Source organism: Protopterus annectens, chromosome 8.part0 (assembly GCF_019279795.1).
Source record: "Protopterus annectens isolate FY-2018-M chromosome 8.part0, PAN1.0, whole genome shotgun sequence".
Taxonomy (NCBI): domain Eukaryota; kingdom Metazoa; phylum Chordata; order Ceratodontiformes; family Protopteridae; genus Protopterus; species Protopterus annectens.
This window is the reverse complement of record NC_056741.1, coordinates 1,162,209,146-1,162,236,307: the sequence shown is the minus strand read 5'-3', so window position 1 is coordinate 1,162,236,307 and position 27,162 is coordinate 1,162,209,146. Positions and strand designations below refer to the sequence as shown.

The 27,162-nt window shown below is 40.1% G+C and overlaps 1 protein-coding gene across 1 annotated transcript in view; it reads left to right on the top strand.

Moving 5' to 3' along the window:
* GNG7 (G protein subunit gamma 7) overlaps positions 1–27,162 on the top strand; it is an 832,631-nt gene that overhangs the window by 416,156 nt on the left and 389,313 nt on the right. Inside the window, exon 3 of the mRNA XM_044080665.1 lies at positions 4,846–4,873. The gene's annotated coding sequence lies outside the window, so the exon portion shown is untranslated. The remainder of the gene's footprint in view (positions 1–4,845; positions 4,874–27,162) is intronic.

The window sequence follows — 27,162 nt, the reverse complement described above, 5'->3', positions numbered from 1 at the left end:
CCCTTTATAGTTTTCCTGTAGAATAAGAAGAGTGTTCTTTGGCAGGCTTTCGAGGATCGAAGGTCAGCTAACTTTGCTCCATTGCTGGGTTGGAATTAGCCAGTGGAAATTACCACAAACTTCCTCCCATACTGGATTTACTCACACAAGATTGGGGTGTTTAAAACATCCTAACCCCAAACAACTGTAGTTGACTGCGTGGATGGTAGGCTTTTAATACCTTTTAGGCACCTGTTTTCTGAGAATGTACTGTAGGTATTAATGGAGGAAAGAAAGTCTGCTACAAGAAGATCGTATATTAGCAAATGGAAGAGGTTTTCTAGATGGTACCAACCAAAGAACCAGCACTCAAGGGCTAGTGTTCTATTGTTTTATGGTATTTGTGTGAGTTACTATCTTATGGCCTATCTTACTCTTCTATTAAGGTTCATCTGTTTGCCATTTCAGCATGTCTGCCCATGGGTCCCCCTCTTTCAATGCAGTCATATCAGAATGTTTTTGAAAGTGGTTCTACATAAGAAGCCTCACAGAAAATCAGTGGCTTTTTCCTTGGGATCTGAATTTCATGTTAGAAAAGCCAACACTTGCTTCATTTGAACTAGCTCATCAGGCTGACTTATGGTCTTCCATGTTAAAAACCTTCTTAGTCATTGCTTTGACTTCTGCAAGAAGAATGCCTGTGTTAGAAGCTGTTATGGTGTGTCAACCTTATTTAATTCTCCACAAAGATAAGATTTCTTTGAAAACTAATCCTTTTATTTCTAAAGTAGTATCAGAATTTACTTTGCCATTCTGTCAGTCTCTGTGTCTTCTTTCCTTTCTCCCTCATTTTTAAGTTCTGGAAACTTCATAAACTTGGATGTCCTCAGACCACTGTGATATTAACTTGACAGAACTAAATCTTTTAGGAACTCTGAGTTGTTTATTTGTGAAGGTAAGAAAAAAAGGACATGTCAATACAGTCTGTTTCTAAGTGTTTGTATCAGGCTTTTACCTTTTGTTATTCCCACTACAACAAAACTACTCCAGCCAGGGTCAGTAAGAGAGGTAGGCATTGAAATCCAGCACTGAGTGAATGGTATAACATCTCTGAAACCATGTTTCAGTAATGATGGAGATATCTGTATTTGTTTGGGTCAGGAAAGCCTGTAAGGAGTACAACTTTTAATTTGGGCTTTTAGTGTTGTGTTTCTAGCATACAATCTTGATTTGGTTTTACTCTTTTGGTAGATTGAAGAGACTCTCTTTGCCTAAAAGTTGGCACTATGGGGGAGGAAGAAGTTTTGGCCAATATACAAAAGCCATGAGGAGATGCCTAGCAAATCAGGTAGGACTGTCAGTCATCTTGTCCTAGAGTGTTATATATTTGGACCCCTTAGAATGGCACAAATAACTGAACTTATAGTTAGTCAATTTTCTTTTGCTTATATTGTGGCATCATTCTTGGTGATGGTAGGATGATGCTAGAGACTAGCCTCTTTTGAGAGCTCCATCATGTCTCATGTATGTCTTCACATGATCCACTGAGGTGTGTCTCAAGTCATTCACTCCCATGTGCATAGTGACCAAGTCATATGTGTAACTTGGGTGAAATTACTTGAAGACTGTTAAGACACGGAGCATCCTGGCATCTAACAGACCACTTTCTTTCCCCCTCTTCTTGCTCATCCTGGGGACTGGTGTTTGTGTGTCTCACTAAGGATGGCTAGGATGTTACCAGATGTTTCTATACATACTGTTTTCTTGTAGGTGTGGCTCTGACTATTCCATGTACCCAACTTATATCTTGGAGGCCTTTGAAGATTGGATAGGGATTTTAGTACCTCAGCATAAGATTAAGTATCTGCCGAGTTAGGACAAGGTGGTCATGGGTGTGCAAAGTTGGGTGAATGTATTGACAGTCTGGGGAATATTGTGAATAAGTTTAGATGAGAGGCTGGCCTCCAAAGTTAGTAAATGCTTGCATCTACCACATAGAGATTTATCTGGTGGAAGAAGCAAATGGTTGTCAGTAAGGCCATTGTTAGCACTAGGCAGACTGAGGCAGTGTATCAGGCTGGCTGTAGATGGTGTGGTACACTTTGACCTCATGATTCATAGTGTCTGGTTTATAAGGAATAAACTGGTGAAGTTTATTGTAAGGAGAGGGAGGTTATGTTAATTAGGAGAAGAGAGGAGGTTTGCTAGTAAATTTAAGACATTGACAACAAATGTAAGGCACAAAAAATGAAGTACGGTAAAGCCACAATGGATGGATTTTACAAAGTACAAGAAGGTGGACAAGCTGGTATGGTTTACATTAACTGTAGGTACACAATTGCTGATATGTGGCTTGGCAGGTCCAGTTTAATTGATACAACTGTCTCAGCTTAGACAACAAGAGGGTTGCAACATAGTAAGTAGTAGCAGCAGCAATGAAATTACACTTACTGTGATAACAGTAGCAGTAGATGACTTCAATGCACTATAATGGACAAACAATCTGGCACTATTGCCACAAGAGCAGGTGGTTTTATAGGTGAATCAATAGCACCAGAAGGGCAAGTAAAGCAGAAAGTCATCGTAGTAGTACATTTTGTGAATATATCTGCAAGTAATCTGACTCATTCCCCACATCAGCAGAATATTTCAACTACAATGCCTTACTAGCAGCAAATGGTGATGCAATGCAAGTAAAAGCAATAGTAATAACTTGAGGATACTGAAAGCGACAAGTTCCAGCTAGTAGTTTAGCGCAGCAGACAAGTAAATGTAATGGGACATTGTCAACTTCACAGCAATGACTAGGAATTTGGACTGGATGCCACAACAGCAGACAAGTGTAATGGAGGAAGTTTACAGTTTCCTTACAGTAAGAGCAGAGCTCTATACTAGAAGTATAGGGCTAACAGTGCAGATGTACTCAGTAGCATGCAGCTATCCTTTGTTCTGTGTGCATATGGCCACAATAGTGAACTGTGCTGTGCGACTGAACACTGTTTTGCACTGCAAAAGACTGTTTAACATACAGTGATAGTATCAGAAATGGTACAGATTTTTTACAAAACTAGAAGGTGCAAACACTTTGATCTGTCGAAAATAGTTCTCAACAGCGTGCACAACACTTCTCAAGTGTAGTGGGATCAAGTTTGAGGTCAAAGCCGAATAGATGATTCAAGCGTGCTTCTGTTGTTACAGCACACCTAAGCAGAGTTTCGATTTCCCAAATACCAAGTTTAAAATAAGCAAACTAGTGTACACTGGACAGTCAAAAAATATACTGCTCCTGCAGTAAGTCCATCATATAAACCTACATTGTAAACTGCAGTAGTTAGGATGAATTCTTGCTAAGGAAATCGAAAAGAATCCTACAGACAGAATTGCACTATGGCTTTCCCATAAATTTTGAAGTAGGAGCCCTTTGTCACTACATGTAAGTTCTGTCAAAATCCCAAGAAATGACTACGTTTAATGCAGTTAATTTATTGAAGTGCCCATAAACATGCATTGTGCTGTCATTAGATGGTGTAGTCTGCATTAGTACCTGAGGTGAGAAGCTCTTGCCTCTCCTTTTAAAGGAAGAAAATTATCCTGCAGCTGTGGCTGGCCGTTAATTTACGGGGGTGGGGGTTAGCGAAGACAACAAATGTTATTTCTTTTTGATCAGGTTTCTGATGAAACCAGTACTGTTTTATTTGTTTCAAGAACTTGAGATTGATAGAGCAAAACCTGATACTACCTTTAGAGAGATTTTAATTACTGAGAATTAGCCTTTCTCAGTTCATTATAAAGGTTCTGTTTATAGTTGGGGAAGTATGGCTGTTTTCTGTTACTGTAGTCATACCTCCTCTGCAGTTCTTATAAAATGTGATTTTTCTTTGTTGCCTTTATTGTAGGGATGAAACCGTGGCAAACTGGGTAGCTCCAGGGTTACTGCCAAACTGTTGTACATGCATGCTGGGTGGAAATATGCACAAGGTAGATAGGAGTACTTTTAACATACTGAATGGAAGGAAGGTGTACTTGCATTTAACTACTACAGTGGTTTTCCTGTGTTTCTGTGACTGACCTTGACAAATCAGGCACCCACCACTCCCCAGTGCCACTGATTATGGGTAAGATGAAACAGGCAGGCAGACTGCATATCAAAATAATCTGCAGCAACAAGATTGTTTTGATCTGTGATCAGAATGGAATCCAAACATTCCAGTTCTGTTACTTGAAATAAGCAGGAACACTGGCATTCCTTGTTGCCATTTTAATGGAACATCTCCTTATACAGGTATCAACTATACAACTAAAAACAAACACCACGTTCAGCTGTACAATGTAACATCAGAAAAAGCATGAAGGTTGTGAAATATTTTCTAAAAAATAAAATACTCAGTACACCTTTGTCAAAGTAATTAATGCAGGATTGCATTGAAAGACATGAAAATTATAATTTGATGATCTGAGAGTAGAGACTAGATGGGTAATTTTCCATGCATTGTACATGGGTGCACTGTCCAAAAGCACGATTAGTTGTACAGACCTATGTATTGTGTCTTTGCATGCATCATTCAGCAAAGAAATCATCGAAGAGACACTGGAGGCTAGATTTGAGAGGGACTGGTGTAGTTACACTGTCAGTAGATGAGAACAGGTTTTGCTTGCTGGAAGAAAATAAAATACTAATAGGCTGGGGATGGTAAGTTGTAGCAAAGCACACTTAGTAGGCGAAGGTTGCAGAGTTTCTGGATTATGACTCAGTAATCTTCATTTGACAAACTGTTGTATTCTGTATTGGTGTAATGTCATTTAATTGCTGTAATATGATTCTATTTGGGGCCCTTGCTAATAATTTTAATTTTCTTTTTTTGCCAGAGGAAAATTTAAGAGGAAAACGTAAAGGGTAAGAAACTTTCTTTCTTTAAATTTCATTATGAAAATAATCAGGTTAGTCATAATTGTATTATACTCAGCATGCTGTTACAAAACTTTCCCTTTTCTCTTAGTCATGTTTTTTGACTGCCTACTTGAAACCATGTATGAAATATCTGCCACACTGAGAATGGATGACAGCCAGATTTCTCAAGCATTTTTTTTTAATTGCAAAATTTACTTGTAGTTCTGAAATAGCAGACTCCTGCAGTGGAATGAGATACTAAGATAAAGGTAAAAAATAGTTTTGTCTGAAAGCAATGAGGATCACTGGTCACTGCATTCTACCCATCAATGTAGAGTGGGGTTTATTTATTTTATTATGTATTATTTTACATTTGTTTACTGGGAAAGTCCGACTGGACAACAAGTCCATTTTCAGCGGAGGCCCGGGGAGAAAAGCTCCAAGACATACAGAGAATAAAAATGTAACAATTTTACATAGATTTTCTTCAGAAATGTAAACAAAATTGGCATAGCATTTCTAAAAAAGAAACAAATTACAGTTTATGGTATATAGGATAGAAAAAACAGACTAGTAGTTCAAGATTACTACTGAAAGGTAGAAAAATCATACAAGCATAACAGTTTGAACAGATTACTTTATATAGTCTTTACAAGATTGGACAATATTTCTAAGTTTGAAGTTACGGTATGCTAAAGGAAACTGTATAGTGAGAATGTAGAAGAGACTAGAAGAGATTTTTGTTTAGTTAGGATCTTAGCGAATTTGGTGCGAGTTAGATAGTGATGAAGCCATTTAGGCAGCATGGTTTAGTCTGGGATAGTATTTTTGCCAGTCTGTTAGGTGACTTGGTTTATTCTAATTTAATTATTTAGCCAGGTTCAGTACAGGGACAGATCCATGTAGCAGACAGATGGGCTTTTAGTAGTTTTTTGAATTAGTCTATGTTAGTGTTGGATTTAATGTCTAGTGGACAGCTGTTCCAGGTTCTGGCAACAGTACAGGATTAAAGGGATTCTCCAGCAAGGTTTTTGCTTTTTGTTATTTCTAATGGTGCCTTATTGCTAGAGCGAAAGGTCCATTTATTAGAGTAGTGAGCTAGTAGGTTATTTAGGGCTGGAGTTTTTTCAGGCTGGTTTATTATTTGGTGAGCCATTTTGAACTGATTGTATTTTAGCTGCGAGGGGAGCTCAAGCCGTGAAAGTTTTCTGAGAGAATGGCAATGGTGGGATCTACCTGTAGCAAACTGCTGTTTTATTATAACAAGTTAGTAGTTTTGTTATATCTGATTTTTCTTAGGTTGGTAAGGATAGGGGATGCATAAAGAAATGTTGAAATAAGGTGGGTCCTGGCAAAAGTGGCTCTGGTGTTGGCTGTGAGATAGTGTTTGCTCCTGTAGAGGCACCCTAGTTTTTTGTATACTTTTTTATGTTTTGGGCTATATGAATGTCAAATAACACATTCTGGTGAATAGTAACCCCTAAAAGCTTAGTACTAGAAACTGGTGTTGTGATGGTGTTATTGGGTGAAGTCATTTTGAATGGAGGGGAGTTGTCAGGGGCTCTAGTATGGTGAAACAGGATGAGTTTAGTTTTTTGGGGGTTGCAATATTAGTTGAGAATTAGTTAGCCAAACTTCTATAGCTGTAAATGACTGTTGAGTTATTTGTTCTAGTTGCTGGAAGGCAGGAGCAGGGCATATTAGGGTTGAATCGTCTGCATATTGTTTGAGTATGTTGTCTTTTGTGGCTATGTGGAGTTTGTTTGTGAAAACTGTAAAGAGGAGTGGGCCAAGGATAGACCTTGTGGGACTCCCAGAGTAACGGGCAGAAGTGGGGAGAGTTTTTGTTGCTATAATACTGCTTGTTGACGTCCACCCAGATAGCCTTGAAACCAGGCTATTGCTGCCTGGCTGAGGGTTTAGTTCAGCTAGGACATTTAAGAGTTTGGTATGTGATACAGTGTCAAATGCTTTTGACAGATCGAGGACAGTTGAGGAGACTAGGCTGCTACGGAGTTTGTTCACGGTATTGGTAAAACTTACTAGGGCTGTGGTAGCGCTGTGATTAGGTTGTTATCCATGTTGTGAGGGAGTTAGTAGATTGTTTGATGATAGATTTTGTAGTGGTTGTAAATCAATGCATTTTTCCAGAATTTTAGAAAGGGGAGACAGTATGGCTATGGAACGATAGATAGATCTGTTGAGTTGTCGCCTTTGTGAAGTGGAATTGTGTGCAGTTTTCCAGAGTTTGGGTGTTTTATTTTCCGCAATAGAGCAGTTTATTAGTATGGAGACAGGAACTGAGATCAGTAAAGGCCTTAAAGCAATGTCAGAATTTATATTTGTTCATTTTACAATTTTTAGCTTAGAATGTACTTTGTTTTAACTACATATATGTCACATTACTACCTGTATGGCACATAAATATAGTGAAGCTCTGTGAGGATAGGGATTGAGGTGTTTTTGTTGGTGATCTTCTGATGCTTGTTACCATTCAGACCTCATCTGCTGTTGAGCTATTAATTTACCAATCTATCTGGCAACTTGCAATCTAAATAAAATCTGTGAAATTAGTGTTTGTAGAATAAAATTAATTTAACAAAACAGGAGCAGCGAGTAGTCAAATGGATTGTAGCAGTCTTCTAGCAAGTGTTAGCAGGAACTGCATTGCTGGCCCAGTAGTGATTGCATGCACATGTTTGTTCGCTTCCTTCTATTCAATGTTAGTATGTGATGCACTTTTGAACTTTGCTGGTATTCTGTTGAGAGAGATCACAGTACACCAGGGACAAGAATGTGCCCTTTCCCAGTGTAGTATGATCTCGGAGTTAGTACATGTAAATTGCAGGGAGTGTAAGGGTTGTAGGGGCCTTGCCCCCTGCAAAAAACTGTTCTAGGTTTTGCCTGTTTTTTCCCAGATCTTTTAAATTCAGTATATTTTTTTCAATGTTGAAGTGTACAGATGCCTCCTTGACTATTACCCTAGGACAAGAACCCTTCAACCCACCTCCCCCAGAAGGTGATGTTTAATTTAGCTGAGACTGTTGCCATCATCCTTGCAGAATTTTTTTTTTTTTTCCTTAAGGCCTTGGCATTCCCTATGCCTGCCCCAAGTGAACAAGGGGGAGTGCAATAGGCTGTTGTGATGGTATGTACCCACCTCTGTACATACATAATCAAAGGCCTTGCCCCCATTGTAGACAGCATCTCCATGTGATCACTGGTCTCCACAAAGAATTCCACTGCATAAGTGTGCCCAGGTGTATGTCGCCACTCCCCCCAAGCTGACTTAGCCATGCCATGCTTTTCCTCCATCACATCAGCTGCTGCAGTGTTTGAAAATATTAAGCATATTTTTATTCTAGTCATCCTAATGATTAAAAAAATAAGTTTCTGTGGAAAAAAACTGTCAGGTCACAGTAGTTAGTGCAGAGAGGAAGTAGTCATGCTAGGTTATTTAGCAGATGTTGCTTGTGATGCAGTTGTCAGCTCAACACTTCCAGTCCTAGAAAGAAATTATCCAAGTTGGTGAATTATTTAAGCTTACAGAAATTATTTACAGGAAATGGCCCCTGGGTAACAGTGAAATATTCATTCTTTGTTTTCTGTTTCCTTAAAAAGCATCAGAATTTCTTTTTTTCTTCCTAGTGATCAACTTTTGCAACTGTTAAATCCAGGCATAGAACTATTGCAGTATGGCTCAATACATACTGTTATACAGCAGTTTGATAATGCAACATTGTAATTTCAAAGTGAACATCATTTAATATTAAAAGCTTCAACAGTTTTATAGTACTAAACTATGAACTAAAAGCTTCAACAGTTTTATAGTTAGGATTGATAGTTTTTTTGCATGTTTTTGATTGCCTCTCACTGTAGTATTTGATGATGTGCCAGATTTTAATTTTTTTCCTTTTTATTGTAAAGATATTTTGTCCGATTAACAGCTTCCCCCCAACAGTGTTGTAATTACCATGTGTCTGTGCCATTCATTCTTTAATTGTCACTGTTTTTGTCCCTGACATGTCTTCAGGAAGGCTGGACAAATCTACTACCCTACCTCTGAAGTATGCTGTATAGCTTTACTTGATCCTTTACTTTGGCTTTCGCTGAGATTTCATGTACTTCAGCTACAAAATGGTGGACTACTCCTGAGTTTTCACATTCAGTGTAGTGGGAGAGGAGGCTAAAACAAACTATAGTATATGTGGTATCTGTGGGGATGCTTGAGCAATTTCTGTTTTCGACATGTGTGCCTGGTATGTGGTGGTTACGCGTTTTTTTTGTATATAAATTTGCAGGATTCTACTTGTGATACAATGCTGCCTGTCTCTCTGTATTCCTTAACTTACTTCCCTGTGGCAACCAGCTGCCAGAGTAAAAACATTTTCCAAAAATGATTTATATTCTCAGCCAGTGCACAATTTAAAAAAAATACAGGGTAACTTACAGTAATGACTTTGCTTCTTACAATGCAGTTCGGGTGTAAATATTGCTTTTACTCACTTTGCTCACCAGGGTATATTAGCTTTCACATCCAGTACTGATCATGGTATTTCATGCATATTGGGAGTGAGTTTGCGTGTGGTAGTGCACTGCTCTAGTAAACTATACTAAAACTTTTGCGTAATGACTTCTTTCAAATTAATTAGATGAAGAATGTTCACAATCACTATGAAATATGAAGAGAGGAGTATATTTTTGTTTTGTGCCACAGGTAGTAAAGATTAAAAAAGAATGTATGCAAAAAAGTAGGGAAATTAATATTGAATATAAATACTTTTTTAAAGGCAGTTAGGCTTCCATGTTGTGAAGTACAAAAATCCCAAGCAGTTGAAAGAATGTTTGAGACAGCTTGTCTTCACTGTTCTATTAAGTACACTTATTTCATCTTTACAGCCTGCACATTCTATCCTTCAGCTTATAATTCTTTATTCATCACACATACTCAAAACTGGTGCTATAATACCACATTCGGGCTTGTTTTACTCCTTACTGAATTCACAGGTAACCAGAGACCAAGATGAAGTGTTAGGACCATGTATGACAGTGCAGTACCAGTAAGTAGTCTGAGGTATTGTGGTTAAATTTTGTAGTGCACTCATAAGTGTGTAGGCTATAGAGCCACTATGAGTTTTCTAGTTGAATTTTTTTCTTTTTCTTATGATGGTTACTGAGGAAATTCTGCAATCACAACATTTTAAAGTGAATATGTGCATATATGTGTGGATGTAAACAAACAAGTGTAAGAGTGTGTGTGTGTATATATAGTACATATATATAGATATAGATTGTGTGTGTGTGTGTGTGAGTATATATATATATATATATATATATTATGTATCTATATATATATATTATGTATCTATATATGGGTTCCTTTCGGATGAGCAACATTTCAGAATGTCAGACTGTACTGATATTGCTGTTTAGTTGAAATTGGGAAATTTGCCCTTTTCCCCAATGTAGTGCTGTCTTTGAGTTGGTATATATAATTAGCATGGGTTTAGGTGTACAGGGGGGCTGACCCCTGCAAACATGCTGGTTTTGTTTGTTTTTCAGTGTTGCAGAACATCAATCATATCATCTTAACCATATGAAGATCGACTTGAAACTTCAGTTTTACAAACTAGATATACACACATGCATGTATGTGAAAATGCATCTATGTGAACACCACTAAATGTTTAAAGTGCATTTTTCTAAATTGTAAAATACTGAAATCTTGCTTTCATTCTTTGCTGTTTGCTGCAACTAAAAACCTTGCGAAGATATGTTAATCAGATGGGTATTCACTTGCTGTCAGTTTATTCTCTTTCTCATTTGTAAACTGTATTCTGCTCAGGTGCCTGTGAGGCAGTTACTACATGCATGGTGAGTATTAGGTGCTGTGCTAAAAATCCATACTAAGCCATATGGGAATTGCAGTATGGCTTCACAGTAACCTTTTATAAACAAGTCAGTAGTCTCTCAGTGCTTAAGCAGTACAGTCTTTGCATATTTTTCTCATGCCTTTTTTAGGAAAAGTCTTGAGGTCGATACTACCAACATAAAAATCACAACAAAACGTAAATTAAAGGTCATACTGCTAAACGCTATGAGTCTAAACATGAAACTGCACTCATTACAAGCATTCTTAACCCTGGAAGATGCTGACATTTGACATTTGTGCAGTCACAGAAACCTGGTTCAAAGCTACGGAGAGCACCCCAACCTAATCTGGTTACTCATTCTATCATACATTCAGACCCCCAAAATGTGGGCAGCAAAGCCAAAAGAGGTGGAGTTTCAATATATATTAAAGACACACACAGCTCCAGGCTGGTCAAACAGTGTGACACACAGGAAACACTCCAGGTGCAGTTAACCATTGACAAGACCCCCATTCAAATTATAGCTAACTACAGGCCCCCAAATTTGACTCAAGATGCCTACTCCACCTATCTGGACCTTTTCATATCTATCAAGAGTCAACCCTTTATCTTGATCCTGGGTGACTTTAGTTACCCAACCATAGATTGGAAAAACTACTCATGCCAGAACACGAATGCCCAGAGCTGCCTAGATTTTATCATTGCAAATGCTTTCAAACAGCTAGTCGATACCCGCACAAGAGGTGATAATGTCTTGGACTTGGTAATAACCAACATGAGTAACCACTGCAGCACTCCTACGATGTCATCCTCCCTGGTAAGATCCAACCATAAAGAGGTCACTTTCAATGTCACCATCTCCCCTGACACACACCCCCTCCCCCCAGCTAGGGTGAATCAAAAAAACTTGTCCAAAGCTGATTACAACCTCCTGAGGGATGGTATAAACAGCTTCAAAGCCCCCTCCCCCACTGTAGGAACTGGCACCAATGTCCAAATCTGCAGCAGAGTACTGTGCGAGCATTTATATAAATGCATGGAATCAGGAATACCTGACAGGACAAAATCACCCTCCGCAAGGATGAGTAAACCTGTGTGGTGGACATATGCAATAAATAAACTATATAACAAAAGGAAAAAAATTGCTGTCCAAGACCAAGAAGTGCCCAATTGGAAGCAATCTCTCCTTAGCCTGAACAAGCAGGTAAGAGCACTAGTGAAATCCTCTAAAGCCAACTTCGAGTCCAAATTGGCCACATCTACTAGAGACGATCATAAGGCCTTCTTCACATATGTCTGTAATCTCAAAGGAAGCACCCAGATCTGTTCAGAACTGGTGGAAAAGGACACCACATACATAAATGCTGTAGATATAGCCAATCTACTGGCTGACAGATTCTGTGAAAGCTTCTCCCCTCTGTTCCCCCCAATCAGTAAATCAGGACATCCCCAGTACCTGCCCCCCTACCCCTTATCTCTAGGGAGCAGGTCATCACTGCCCTCTCAAAGGCAAAAATACAGCCTCCATGGGACCCTATAACATCCCAGGCTGCATCCTACATGAACTCAGGCATGAACTTGCAGCACCATTAGGCACCCCATTCAACCAAAGCCTGAGCACCGTCTTTGTCCCAGCAGAGTACAAGACAGCCACTGTCATTCCTGTACAGAAAGGTGGAGCATCCACCGATCCAGGAAATTATTGACCCATCACCCTAACTAGCCTGATCTGCAAGGCAATGGACCCGGATTATCATGGACCTCTTTAACTGGGATACTGGCAACCTCCAAACACTCGACCCCACATAGTTTGGCTTTGTCAAGGGGATGTCATGTCTGTTAAATCTGGTTGACTTCTTTAAGACAGTTACCAAAGCCATGGATGACGGGAAGACTGTGCACACCACCTACCTTGACTTGGCCAAAGCCTTCGACACTATTTCCCACTCGTGCGTAATAGATAAACTCTTTCAACTAGGCATCAATCCATAAGTTACCAGATGGGTAACAAACTGGCTCACTGATAGAACCCACCTAATCAAAATAGGGGAAGCCACCTCAAGCAGTAGACCTGTAATGAATGGCGTACCCCAGAGATTGGTCTTGAGGCCTCTGTTATTTAAGATATACATCTCTGAGGTGCAGGCCAAAACCAGTGGGCTATGGCTGACCGAGTTTGCAGATGACTGCAAGCTGGGAGCAGTCATCAATTCCCCAAGTGATGTGGTCGTCCTCCAAGAGGGTCTCACCCAAACAAATGACTGGTGCCAGAAACATGGCCTCAAGCTGAATGCCAAAAAATGAATCATCATCCTGTTTGGGGAGAGTGACATCCCCACATATTATCACGTTAATAGCAACATCCTAAGTACACAATCAGGAGTGAGGGATTTGAGCACCCAGGTTGATAACCTGACTCTTGACCACCATGTTTTGTCCATTGTACGGAAAGCCTTTTACATGGCCCACCTCATAAGTAAGGGTATCTTATCCAGGGACAAAGAGGTCATAAGATCCCTGTATTATTCCCTTACAAGGCCAATTATTGAGTATAACACCCCCTTCCGCATATACCTTGCAAAGCACATGCAGCAGCTGGAGAGACAACAGAGGTTCCTCACCAGGCGAATGCAGGGCCTCAGACACCTACCCTACACATAGGCTAAAAGCCTTGTCCCTCAACACAGTTTCATACAGACTCCTCAGAAATGACCTCCGTCTGGCATGCAAAGCAATCTCAGACCCCACCTTGATGGGACTGCTGCATATCCGCAAGTCAAGCTCCGCTCGAGCAACCCGTACGCACAACCTGAACCTGGTCATAAACTCTTGGCTAGGCTTATAAGGCCGCAGGGCCAATAGCCTTGTAACTTCTTATAATCCTATGAGTAAGAGTATAATTGCTGATGAATCTGCTGATTATAGGGTGGGACTTTGTCTTTGTAACTGATAGCCCTTTCAGTGTAAATAAAGTTGAGAGACATTACAGCATCCAACCTTTGAAGTGAAAACTGCATGTGCTACAAGAAATGGTCAACCATTTCCATTGCTAAAATATATGCAAACCTTGTGTCAATACCAGTGTGTGACAACGAACTCTAATGATGTTCTTTTGTGTTTCAAGAGCTGTACATGTATTTCACCATACTGGATGGAGCACTTGGGCTACGTTATAAAATTTATATGTATTTAATTATTAATATATTCAAAATAAGTGTTTTTGTGTTTAATAGGATTAGTTTTAGGAAAATGTGGGGTTGCCCATTTAAATTTTAACTAGATTGTTCATATATATAGTTAGGGGGTGGTGACTTTGTGCTTTATTGATGTATTTCTTCTTTGTTGATTGGATAATTATTTGCATTTTTATGTATTTAAATGTGTCTGAAACAATTTGTATTGTCTGATGAAGTTTGTGGATTAACATAAATGAAAAGCGCTTAACCTTAGTTGCTTCATTCGCTTTTGTGTTTTACTTTATAAAATCTGATATCAATTTTCATTCATAACAGTTGGGTTCAGATCCGACCATTGGATCTGACTTGGCTGTTATTTTAGCTTGTGGTAGCTAAAAAGCTCTTGAGCTTCTCCCTTACTGATAATGCACCAACCCTTAATATACCTTAGATCTCATGTGCCTCTTTTGCTTTTGGACATGGTTGTTTTGAGCTCTCAGTCATTTCAGTAGTGTGTGAGATAAGTGTATTCTTTTCATTATTCCCTATAAAGTCTAAAATTTTTCTTCTTTTCCTATCACTAATTACTCCCTTTTTTTAAATACACTTTTTACACTTTTTTTATTGTAATCTTCTTACTATAGTCAGTAATCCCTTTTCCCCTTTCCCTCTTACATGCTTTGTGTAATTCTGGTTACCCTTGCTTGGTATTTTGTCCTTTTCTGTACTTTTGATAATTGTTAAAATTCTTTCTACTGTTTTTCATATATAATTTCAAAATGGCTGAAAAAAGTCCTTCTGCCTTTAAAAAATGCCAGAAATGCAGGCTCAGGTTGCCTCTTTCTGATGTTCATGCTTTGCATCTACTGTTTGGGCCCAGACCATTTACAGGTAGATTATTCCATCTGCAAGGCCTTCAACCTGCGAGCAATCATGGATAGAAAACATAAATTAATCCTGAAAAGATTGTTACCTTTTTCAGAGGCTATTTCTGGGGCTCATCTTCCCATACCTAAGCTTAAGGAGCCTTCAGCTAAGCCTTCAAGGCCTTCCGGATCCTCAACTCCCTCGTCTGATCCTACCACAGAGCCACCACAGAAAAAGAACAAGTTGGACCCATAGTCTCTTCCAGCTCAGCTGGCATCTGAGTTGAAAAATGGCTTCCTCGGATCCTAGGTCTTTGGATCTGAAGCCTTTGCCCAGGACTAGGTATCCCCCCTCCATAAACCCAGTACCCTGTACAGTACCTTCTCCCCATATCTTGAATCCTACTGGCACTCTAGGTCCCATTGGTAATGGCTACTTGTTCTTCCAGAAGTCTGACCAAAGCTAATGTGGACAGAATGATGAGGAAATTTCTCTTGGCACAGGTACAGATGGGGAGTTCTGTAGGCTCCTACACCTTCAGGTCAGGAAGCCCTTGTTTGTACTACTCCATTAATCTTGGCTCCTTCTCCGATCCAATCTATCATTTCAGAGCTCTCGGATCCAAGTCTTCTGGGACCATCCGGATTGGATCTGAATATGTTAGTATCTTTGGCTCCAAGGCTGCCTTTGAGTGCACCGGATCTGATGGTTTTGTAGCCGGATGACTCTCAGAGCCAAAGTGTCCCTATCAGATCTGAGGCATTACAGTTGACTCCAAAGTTTTCAGAGCCATATCTTCTCCTCAGATCCTCAGCATTGGACAGCTCATCTCTGACCTTTGCTTTGGGTGGACAGCCTTCTGGGCAGGGGGAGCCGATGGAGCAGAAGTGTGGCTTCTCGGCTGCATTGTCTTTCTTCTCCCTGGATCATTCTGCATGGTGGAGAGAGTGCCCTCTTCATCCACAGGATGGACAGTTCATACCCCCTCGGATCTTCCCTGTGGATTCTGTGTGTATCTGTGCCATGAGCACTGTCATTCTACACCACAGGGACAAACAGCCTGAAGTCTCCAGGTTACCCAGCAGGGTATTACTATCTCTACCGACACTTCTATGAAGCACCCCCAGTCCCTAGGAAGAGGAAGTGCAAGAGGAGGCACTTGGACTCCCCTCAGGACTCCGTCACCAAAAACACTGATTTTGATGGAGAAGAGTCCCCAAGATCACCACCCGAAGATGTCTCATTCGTAGACATTCTTGAGATTCTTAAGCATAGGGGTGGTTGGTCTACTGATGACCCTTCCCCATTGGAATCCGTATTCTTGGAGGCCTTTGGGTCTGGCCCGTCTACCTCCTGGATAACTCTGTCCACCAATGAGCTCATTGACTTGATCTCTAGGTGGGTGTGGTAGGAGCCCGACACAGTTGAGCCAATCCCGAAAAGAATGGATTGGATTCTAGCACCACCTATAGGGAGGGAGTTTTGGTGCAAGGGAGTGCCTGTAGATGCTATGTTCATGGCACCAGTGACCAAGAAGGAACTTGCAGAGCAGAGTTCTTCTTTCCATCCCCCTAACAGGGAGTCTAGGGTTTTGTACAGATTTGGGAAGCGTGTGTATGCTTCACCGACCTTTGCCCTTAGATCGCTGAACTGCCTGGCACACTTTACAAGACTACAAAGGAACTTGATGAAGGAACTGTCAGAATCACTTTCTGGGACCACAACTGCTGAGACTCCGACCTCTGTGGCCTCACAGTTGGCAACTCTACAATTAATTTCTAATTTCTCCACAAGGCTTCTCTCTCATGTAACTGAAGGTACCTTAAGGGCAGCAGGTTCAAGCATTTCCATCAGGAGGCATGCCTGAATGCACTTGTGTTTTTTTTTTTACTGGAGCCCTTCAAGTCCTCATTCGTCAATGCACCTTTGGATGGTAGCTCATTGTGTGACCCTAAAGTAAAGGACACACTCCAGATGTAAGCAAAATGGAAAGACCCTCTCTGCAGTGGGAGTACATTTTTCGACCCCTCAAAGAACCTTCTGTAGGAATCATTGAGGTGGTCAAAAGACGTGGTGCAGAAAGTCCTGGGGTCCTTTCCAAGATTCACATGGAGTTGAGTCCCCAAGGGCCAGAGGCGGGAACTAAAATGAAAGATGCTGCCCACACTGCAGAGGAGGCCCACAGAACCAAGGGGTCTAGAGCTTCCTTCTCTGACAGACCCTACCAGCACTCATGAAAAGAGGCCTAAATGGCCCCTCTGGAGGCAATCATGGGGCGATTATCCCTGTACCAGAGAGCCTGGCAGGACATCACAAAAGATATGTGGGTGTAAATGATTATTTACAGAGGTTATATAATTCCCTTTTCCACTTCCGTCTCCATCTGTATGCAAATTTCCCAGTGTTCCCACTCAGTCAGAGGAAAGTAGCAGCACTATAAATACAAAGGTTGCTAGAAAGAGAGTCATCCAAGAGGTCCCATCAGACCAGATAGAATCTTGAACTTATTAAGGATTCTTTTTAATGACAAAGAAAACGGGACTGGATACCTATTTTGGATCTCAGCAACTTGAACAAATCAGTTCAACACACAGTTTCAAATGGTCATGGTTCAGTCCATTATGCCCTTCTTGTGCAAGGATGACTGGATGTGGTCGATAGACCTTCAGTATGCTTACTATCACATAAAAATGAATAGAAAATCCAGTAGGTACCTATGCTTCTGGCAGCCCACCAGGGTGTTCACCAAATGCATGGCAGTGGTAGCAGCTCACTTCAGACTGCAGAGATTCCAAGTGTTTCTGTACCTGGATGACAGGCTCATTACCACCCTGACCATGCATCTACTAATAAGAGCACAAGATCAGGTACTCCAGACTTGCTCCCATCTTGAGATACCCATAAATTACAACAAATATCAGTTAAAACCACCTGAAACACTGGAATTCATAGGAGGAAATTTCAACATGGTATCAGTGACAGCTTCTCTTCCTCTCTCAAGAGTACAAACTGTCAGATTCTAGGTCAGGAATATATTTTACAGTACCACAATCTCAGACAAATTGATTCTACAAGCCTTGGGATCAGTGTCAGCAGCGATAGTCCTAGTTCCTCTAGCAAGATTTTACATGATAATTCTTAAATGGATGCTAGCAACACCATTGTCTGTTCTTTACCAACACACATCAGCCCAAATATGAATCACTCAGGCATGCAAGAGATACCTTTGGTCATGGATTAAATCAAATCAGGTTCTACAAGGTCGTCCTTTCATTCTCCCTCAGCCCAAGGCCATAGTAACCACAGATGCATCCCAGACTTGGGGGGGGGGGGCACATCCTGAGGAAAACAGTTCAAGGGCACTTGGTCCCTTAAAGAGGCTAACATATGCATATCAATGTCTTAGAAATGAGAGCAGTGATCTTAGCATTGCAGGAGGCCTTCCAAGACGCACTGTCTTTTGGGACAGTTGCAATTCAGGCAGACAATATGTCAGTAGTGTGGTATATAAGCAAACAAAGAGGAACTAGATCTTACCCTTGTGTCAAAAAGCCCTCAGAGTGTGGCAGTGGGCAATTTCATCTAACCGTTTTCTGATAGCAATGCATATTCTGTGGAAGTTCAGTGTGATAGCAGACAAATTGAGCAGGTTCATTCTACTACTTCACGAGTGGTCTCTCTCAACATGAAGGTGTCAGAAATTATTTTTCGGTAGTGGGGTGGCCTTGCTACGATCTCTATGCATCTCCCCTGAACAATAAGTGTAGCAGCTTCTTTGCCCTAATCCCCCCACAGGGTGAAGCACCAAGAGGTGCTCTACTACATGATTGCCCCCCCCATCTCCTCTGTGCGTATCCCCCAACTCTCTTGATCCCCAAATTTCTACAGAAAGATTTCTGGTTGAAGAGCAAAGTCACCCTCATTGCACCTTACTGGCCTCAACAGATATGTTTTCCCTTTCCTTGGCCTCATCTAATTTACCCACCATGTAGCCTGGATACAATTTCAGATCTCCTGTCTCACCTGACAAGCATGAATCACCTGGATATCTCAAACCTAAAGCTGAACAATGTGGTTCCTCCACTTCCTTTAATAGCCAGGCAACCCATGCTGTCGTCCCTTGTCTGTTATATACTGTACTTTTATCTTCTATAAAGGTTCTACAAGAAAACTCTGCAGAAGTAAATGGAAGTGGTTTGTTTTTTGGGTGCTTCAGAAACATATTGACCCCTTTTCAGCCCCTGTACAAAGTATCCTTGAATTTTTGGCAACTGTTTTCAATGAAGGAGTTCAATTAGCAGCCATCTCTAATTTTCACATTGGATTTGAGAACACCACCCTGGCTTCATCTAAATTTCGTAAGGCCTTCTTGAGAGGTACTCTTCTTTTGAGAGCTCCTTGTAAAGATCCAAGTCCTCCATGGGACTTTAAGTTGGTACTGCAGGCCTTGATTCATTCCCCTTTGAACCAGCAACAAATTGTGCTCTTAAGTTTCTGGCCTGGAAGACTGTCTTTCTGGTGGCCATCACTTCTGCTTAAAGGATTTCAGAACTTAAAGCATTGTCTTCTAAACCTCCCTACTTGATTTTTTGTAGGGGTAGAGTAACATTACGAACCAATCCTTCTTTCCTTTCTAAGGTGGTGTCAGACTCTAACATCAAGCAGTCCATTAATCTGCCAATTTTCTTCCCTAAATTTGCAAACAAAGGTGACTATATGTTGCAGTTATTGTATGTTCACAGACAATTATGTTTTTACTTACACAGAACTAAAGAAAGTAGAAAGAAGAATCAATTATCTCCTTTGCAGATTCTAAATTATGTAAATCAGTTGCAAATGTAACTTTAGCCAGATGTGACTGATGGATTGTATATCAAACAATAAGTTGGGTATGTCCTTTCCAAAACTTTACAAAGCCCATTGAATGGGGTTCATGTCTTATTCAGTGTTACTATCTAGATCTTCCTTGGACAACATATGTGCAGCTGCAACTTGGGCCAGTCCTCATTCCTTTATTATTCATTGCAAACTGGATCTGCTCTCAAGAAGAAGAGCAGCCTTTAGCTCAACTGTACTCGGCAATATCCGTCCATAGAGTCCACCCAGGATTTTAGGTAGCTTGGGATTCTCAACTTTTGAGGAATGAATGAAAATTGACCGCATCAGATAAAGAAGTTATGTACTCAGCATAATGTTCCATGTGTGTTTTTCATTTTCATTCTTCTTCAACTGTCCTCCCACCAACCCTCAACCTTTTTCACAACTGATTTCTGGAAGAACGAGAACTTATAAGGACACCACTTTTCCTTATGTTGAGCTCCAGATAATGCCTTCTTCTGTCAGGGATATTATAATATTTTTGCATTATGTCAACCAGCAAACAAGATCTGAGGTATGTTAGGGGTTGGTGCATTATGGGTAGGGGCTTTTTAGTGGCACGAGCTAAAATAATAGCCAAGTCGGATCCAAACCCAATTGTTGGGGAAGAATGAAAATGGACAACACAGATGGAATGTTATGGTTAGTACATAACTTCATTTTTTTGTAAAATGTGTAGTCTTTTTCGTGTCCATTATGCACAAGGTTTTCTTTGGAAGGTCAGTTCTTAGCCATTTGAGCGGTTATGTTTAATTCTGTGGCTCCTACCATTCTGGTGACTTGATGCTTGAGATTCAGTCTAACCAGTCCATTAAGAAAAGGGTTTTCCATGATAAAGACTAGCAGAATGTTTGAAAGGAGGTATTATCAGTCTCTCCAAAATAAAATTGAGATCCCAAGATGGACTAGGCTCTTGGGGATGGTGTGTGTGTGTGTGTGGGGGGGGAGTAAGCAAATATTTCCCCCCTGAAAAAGGCCTTAAGGGCCTTTAGTGATGCCAGTGATGAGGAATTCATTCCATGATGAAAGTTAAAACTAAGCTAGATAGACCTCGATTTTAAAATAGTTAGAACACTGATCAAGGATAGTGGCAAAGAACTGTAACACCATTGGAATATGAACTGAGGATTGATATATGCCATGGCTAGCTGCACAAATGAAAAACTTGTTTTTCATTTAGTACAGTCAATTTTCTGACTGTTTCTTGATACTATAAGGATTTGGATCCACTTTTTCATAGTAAAGTGGGTCCCTTGCCATTAAGGGAACTGGAGAAACAGTGTAGTTAGTTTCGGACCATAAACATCCAGGTGACATTACTGCCTTTTCAGAAGTTTGAGGGTAGAAGCGTCTCTAACAGTTGATGACAAAACAAGGGTTTTCAATCCTATCTGGGTGATCCCAGCTGGGAGAGCTATAAAGAAAAGACAAAAACAAATGAGCACTTAGTAGAAGCATAGGCTGCACCATGAGTCTTAGCATGTTTAATCTTTCTTTTAGGCTATCTCAAGTCTGTAAATGTGGCTGTTGGTTTGGGACTTTTGTTCCTATTGGGAGGGTTAAACTTCAGTATTTGAAGATGTACATAGTTTTTTTGTGTTACTATGTAACAGTTTTTTGGGGGGTATTGGGTAGGGTGTTTCAGAAACATTTTCCATAGGTTTATAAAATGTGAGGTTTGGTGAGTTGTGTGTGTATGTAAAAATTCGAATTATCTGACTTCATTAAGTGACAGCCCACGGCATGTAAAAAAATCACATTGTTTCCAGTACCCCTAATTGCATTCCAGTGTTGTATTTATCTATCTCCAGTCAGTGTTACGTGAGCTTCCATAACCTTCTGCAACCTACTTTACTTATTTAAAGCCTTGCACTATTTAATTCTGTTTTCATTGTTCAAAATTCCATGCGTTTTCCTGTTTACACTGTGTAGAGTGAAACATTGTATTTAATTACTTTTTGATGATTTATCAGTTCATATAGTTTCTGCACATGTGACTGGCAGTGTTAATTGATCGAGTCCAGTCCCCCTAATGGTGAACCACAAGCTCAGTGAGAAAGTCAATCAGAGCTGCTACTGATGTCTTGCTTGTTGACCAGCAGTTACCTGCCCTTAATATCTCAATTTGCTCAAATCAGCTTCCAACCAAGTCACATTTTACGCACACTGTTCTATGATCTTAAAACCAACAAGTTAACTCTTTCAGTGAGTTGTTCAAATGCTGCTGTAGAAGTTCTGCAGTTATGGCAGTTAGCTAGCCTACCTACACTGCAGAAGCTGAATGCAGTGGCAAAACTCGCAAGTCTGTATGAGAAGCATTCTAGAATTGGGAAAAATAAGAAGCGCTAGTCAGATACACAGTCTCAGAAACAAATTTTAGCAATGCACTTTTGAAACTTTTTGATGTGGGGCATGCTGATACAGAATTATTGATAAAGACTCATTTTCTACAAGATAAACGTGCAGACAGAAAAAAAAATGATAATTGGTGGAGAGGACATTCAATTAAAAAATGAACGGACAGAGAAAATATGACTACAGGAAGAAATGACACGCAAAGGTAAAGAACAGCTGAAAGAAACAGAGAAGCTGGAGAGCTGACAGAGGCAGAAGTCCGTAGTGAACATAAAAATGATGCAGCAGCAAACATTTCAAAATACCACCACAATTTAGTAACTGGTAGCTTGTCAAAGAAGTGAGCACAGTAGATACAGGATCGCCTGAATCGGTATCCAAAAAACGACTGGTGGATGATGTTCTTTTTATTGCTAGCTTGGATTGCACAAGAATAACTTCTCGTCAAACGATGCATATTGTTGCATCAGCACTGCAAGGGGCTGGCATTGACATAAATGATCTGGTCATGTCCACGAGTTCAATACACAGAGCAAGGCAAGCTGAGAAAGTAGAAGAAGCAATTTCAACCATCAACACCCCTTGTAGCACATTTTGATTGGAAGCTGTTACCTCAAGGTGATGGAGAATGTGCTGATTACATCCTAATTGTTGTTACAGGTCAAAATACTGCAAAACTACTGGACGTACCCCAACTTCCATCAAGCACTGGTGAGCTGATGGGACAAGACATTGCATAGTTGGCCAGGTGTTCCAAAATGGGCAGCCGGTTGGTGCTTTTATACTACCAGTGCCAATACTGGTGTGCACACAGATGCCATCACAGTGATTCAGCGAGCATTTGAGAAATGACTCTTGTTTTTACCATGCAGACATCACATTTTAGAAATTATTTCTATGGCAGTATTTGATATGTTCTTCCCATCCTCAGGACCACAAATAGCAGTTTTTAGAAGATTTAAAGAATGCTGGAAACTTGACTTGAATGCATATTTACCACTGGTTAAGGAAACAGGAATGCTTGTTAGACTGTAAGAAACACTGGCTTGCTGAGAAGCGAAGTGAGGTTGTTGCACTACTGTGAGACAAGCTGACGTGTGAAACACAACCTCATGATGACGACTTTGAATTTCTCAAGCTGTCACTGCTCATCCTCGATGACAAACCACAAGGTGAAGCATTTGCTTTCAGTCCACCTGGTGCATACCATCATGCCAGGTGGATGGCAAAAGGCATGTACTGCCTTAAAATCTACACCTTCCAGGACCAGTTTAGATTAACTGCACATGAAATTCAGTTTTTTTGATGAATCTGCTTCTTCACAGTGACCGTGTACATTAAGGCATGGTTTTCAGCTACTGACACTTGCAGTGCCCCACTCAATGACCTTTGCCTTTTGCAGGCACTGGAGTCATTTTAAAGCCAGACACAACCAGATGGCTCAAGTTGCTCAAGGGGCACCTTTGGTATTTGAGCGAAGATCTCATAGCATGTCCTTGTTCTCAGATCGAATGTGGACCAAAGAGAAACAGCACATTATTGAAGCCTTCAAAAACCCACCCAGTAAGGAAGATTTAAGAAGAGTCTATGAAAAAGCTGTTGCCAGTTTCCAGGTAATGAACTTATCTGACTTTGCAACAGAACGATCAGTGAATCTGTTCACTGCTGTCAGCATAAACCCATCTTTCCTAACAGCTGATCCTGCAGCATGGAGTGACATGCCTGACTTTATCATTGCGAAACAAAACTGTTACAGCTTTGTGAGTTGTTAATGACTGTGCCAAATGAGCAGTCAAATTAGCAACTGACTTCTGTCAAGTGCTGGCTCAATGAGGAATAGCAAAAGTTGGTATATCAGATTGTTGAACACCATCGACAAAGTCACAGAACCACTAAAAATGCACTGTAGTACTATAAATGAACTGATGTAAACTTGAGCTTACTACCTATGAATGTTGTTAATTTTTACTAGGCTTATTTTTTTCCTAAACTATTTAATATTTGTGTTGCTCAGAATTACAAACAGACATTTCAGATCCAGCATGAAACGGATACTTACCATTTATGTACTGATTTGTGAATATATTTCATTTCTATTGGCGCGATTTGGAAAAAAATGTAAAAAATCTCGGCATTAAAGTGCACTGAGCTGTCACTTAACTTTTACATGGTTGTTTGTCCTACCAGTCCTCATAAAATCAGAGGGTATGCGAACAGAAAATCAAACATTTTTTTTTGCATATATACATGAAACACCTTAGTATTGGGGTGTTTTTTTTTTTTTTTTTTTTGAGGGCTTTCAGTAAAACAAAAAGTTTTTTAAGATGCGACATAGGCTCAAATGGATATGACAAGAAACAACTGTATAAAAGTTCAACCTGTCAAACAGTGTATGCATGTAACACAAAAGCTGGAATTAGACATTTAACAAAAAAGGTGTGTTATACATAAAAGGTAGGAAAAATAACTTTTTAATGCAATGATGCTTTCTGTAATGTTTTTAAATGTCAACAGTTTCACAGAGAAATACAAAAAAGAAAGAGTAGTGAACTATATTAAAAAGTGTAGAATGCAAATATCTATGTTACAGAAGGCACACTTAAAAAGAACTGAACTTGTGAATTTGATAAGGAAACATACCTTTCAACCGTACCAAATTCCTTGGTATTTGCCAGTTTTAAGGGCAAAATAATGGGGTGCATTGAATTTCTGAGTGGCCCCCTCAATTCCCGATTTTTTACAATTTTAAGATAAGGCTGATGTCATCATGCATTGCCAGCATATCCTGCAGGGGCATGCGTGATGACATGATCAGTATCATGATGCAGTGCCTGACTGCTTTTCGGAGACTGGGTGGTCACGAGTTTCAATTCAAACCATCACGAGTAAGTAAGTAAGGACATTTTGTGTAGAGAGCAATTTCTTGCCAAGCAGTTCAGTTAAAAAACAGCATTATTTAGTGTTATACAAGCAGACAGAAGCATTGACTAGTAGTATACGGTCTGTCATCTTGGGACACTCAAAACAGAGATGAGTTTGTAGCAGGCCCGTCCCATATTCGGGAGTAATGGGAACCTATTGCATGGGGAGGGGGCTGAAGAACATCCAGTATTGCATCTAAATAAAGAAGTAAAATACTTGAGGGATGGTGGCTGCCACATGTGATATGGTATCTCCATGCAGTGCAACTTTCCGTCCCTGGAAGCTTTGTTGATGTTGGTATGGACTCCGGAGTGCTGCTACCTCTGGGAGGAACTCCATCTTTCGAGGTAAGAGACGACTGCTTTCTTCCCTAACAGAGGGCAAGAAAAGCATTTTTTTGTATTCACACTTATTTTGAGGTTAATGATGCCTCTAGGCAGAGGGTGCAGACCGTGGGGTATGACAAGCCAAGTATTTATGAATACTACACAAACCTAAGCAATGAAGGCAGTTGATAGGTGATGGAGTTAAGGTGCGCAGATGGGTGGAAGGATGCACACACTGACACAGATGGAAAAAAAAAAAAAGACATCAAAAATCAAGTAACTCCCTCTGAAAAGAAGGGCAAGAAGTTCCAACTATTTGACTATGATTTCGCGTTTTCAGAGGGGCTATGCACAGTCTACTTGTGTATGTTTTCACTTGAGCAAGGATTTTTCCATTTTTGCTGTGGGTGTGTTCAAATCAGCCCTGGTCACTGACTGTTATTGTGTGTTCAGTCTAACAACAGAGGTGTGTACACCTTGTGCTCATATTGTATAGTAGGCAGAACAAACATACAGTCATTTGATCTTTAGAACTGTGGGCTCGGTTCTGTTAACTGTTGATGAATATGATAGAAGAAAAAGAAGGGTTATTTCCTCCTATCTCCTTCATACCTCATTGCTGTTTTATACTTTTTTGTACGTTTATCATTGAGCATGTGCTTACAAAGAATGCCCACTGCCTTGCAGTGGTTTCTAACAATCAGTTTTGCTTTGCGTTTTTTTTTTTTTTTGTAACAATTTAGCTCATGTCTACTTTTCTGCTTTTGTTATGATTACATTGTAAATATATTTTAATTATGTTGGTATAGATGATGCATCTTCCATGCCTCTCAGTCTCTCAGAGCAAGAAAACTGGACGAAGCCAACAATAATGGTGGGACAAAGGTCCAAAACTAGGGACATATTTTAAATATATTGCTCCTGTAAACTCAGATAGTTGCTAGTGTAACAGGTTTTGCGTTATTATGTATTTTCTGAGGGATATGATATGAAGTCTGAAATTCAAATGTCTGCCATTGTTTATTTATTAACTTCAATCTTCATGTTGGTATCCCACAAGTCCATTGGTGTGGGTGGGGTTACATGATTGTGTATGCAAATTTTGTGTTAATCAGCTTCCCAATTTTTGGTCTTTTGTACCTACTTTCCATAGGCCTTTGTGCAGATATTTGATGTTTCCACGTTGAGAGGTATGCAAGGAAAGGTTTTCAGGATGGTTATTCAGCGGAATACCTGGGACAAAGGAAAAGAGGAGTACTTATATTAATTGCAAGAGGTGCTCCCATAGTGATAGAACAGGATTGCTAAGGGGCTACTGGCAAGGGGAGAGGATTACACTGGCATGTATTTATATTCCACCTAAAACTGCTGTAATGGAGCTTAAGAAAATTCTGGGAGAAATCAGTTTTCAGCAAGGAATATTACTTACAGGTGTGGACTGGAATGTGAATTGCAACAGTGAAGATGTTTCTGCAGGGCCTAGAAGGGAAAGTATAACAAAGGAGGGCAGATTGTTGAAGAAATTTATGAAAATATTTAGCATGGAAGATGTGAATTCAGTAATTGGAATTAATTTACATATTATTTCCCAAGATATAACAACTGGGCTAGGCTAGACAGAATGTACATTTCACAGGAACATGTGCATTTAATTGAAGATCTTGATACGCACCCAATAATAGTTTACTATCATGCACCAATAATAACACAGGGTAATGAAATAAAAATGAGAGACTGGCACTTTCCCACCTATCTGTTGAAGAGAGAGGAATTTAAGGAACGGGTAGTGGAGACTGTTCATGAGCTATTAGAGAAGATAGAAATTTCTTCTGAAAATATAGTTAGGGAGTGGGATAAAATGAAGGTGGAATTTGAAAATAGGGTGAAAATAAAGGGAG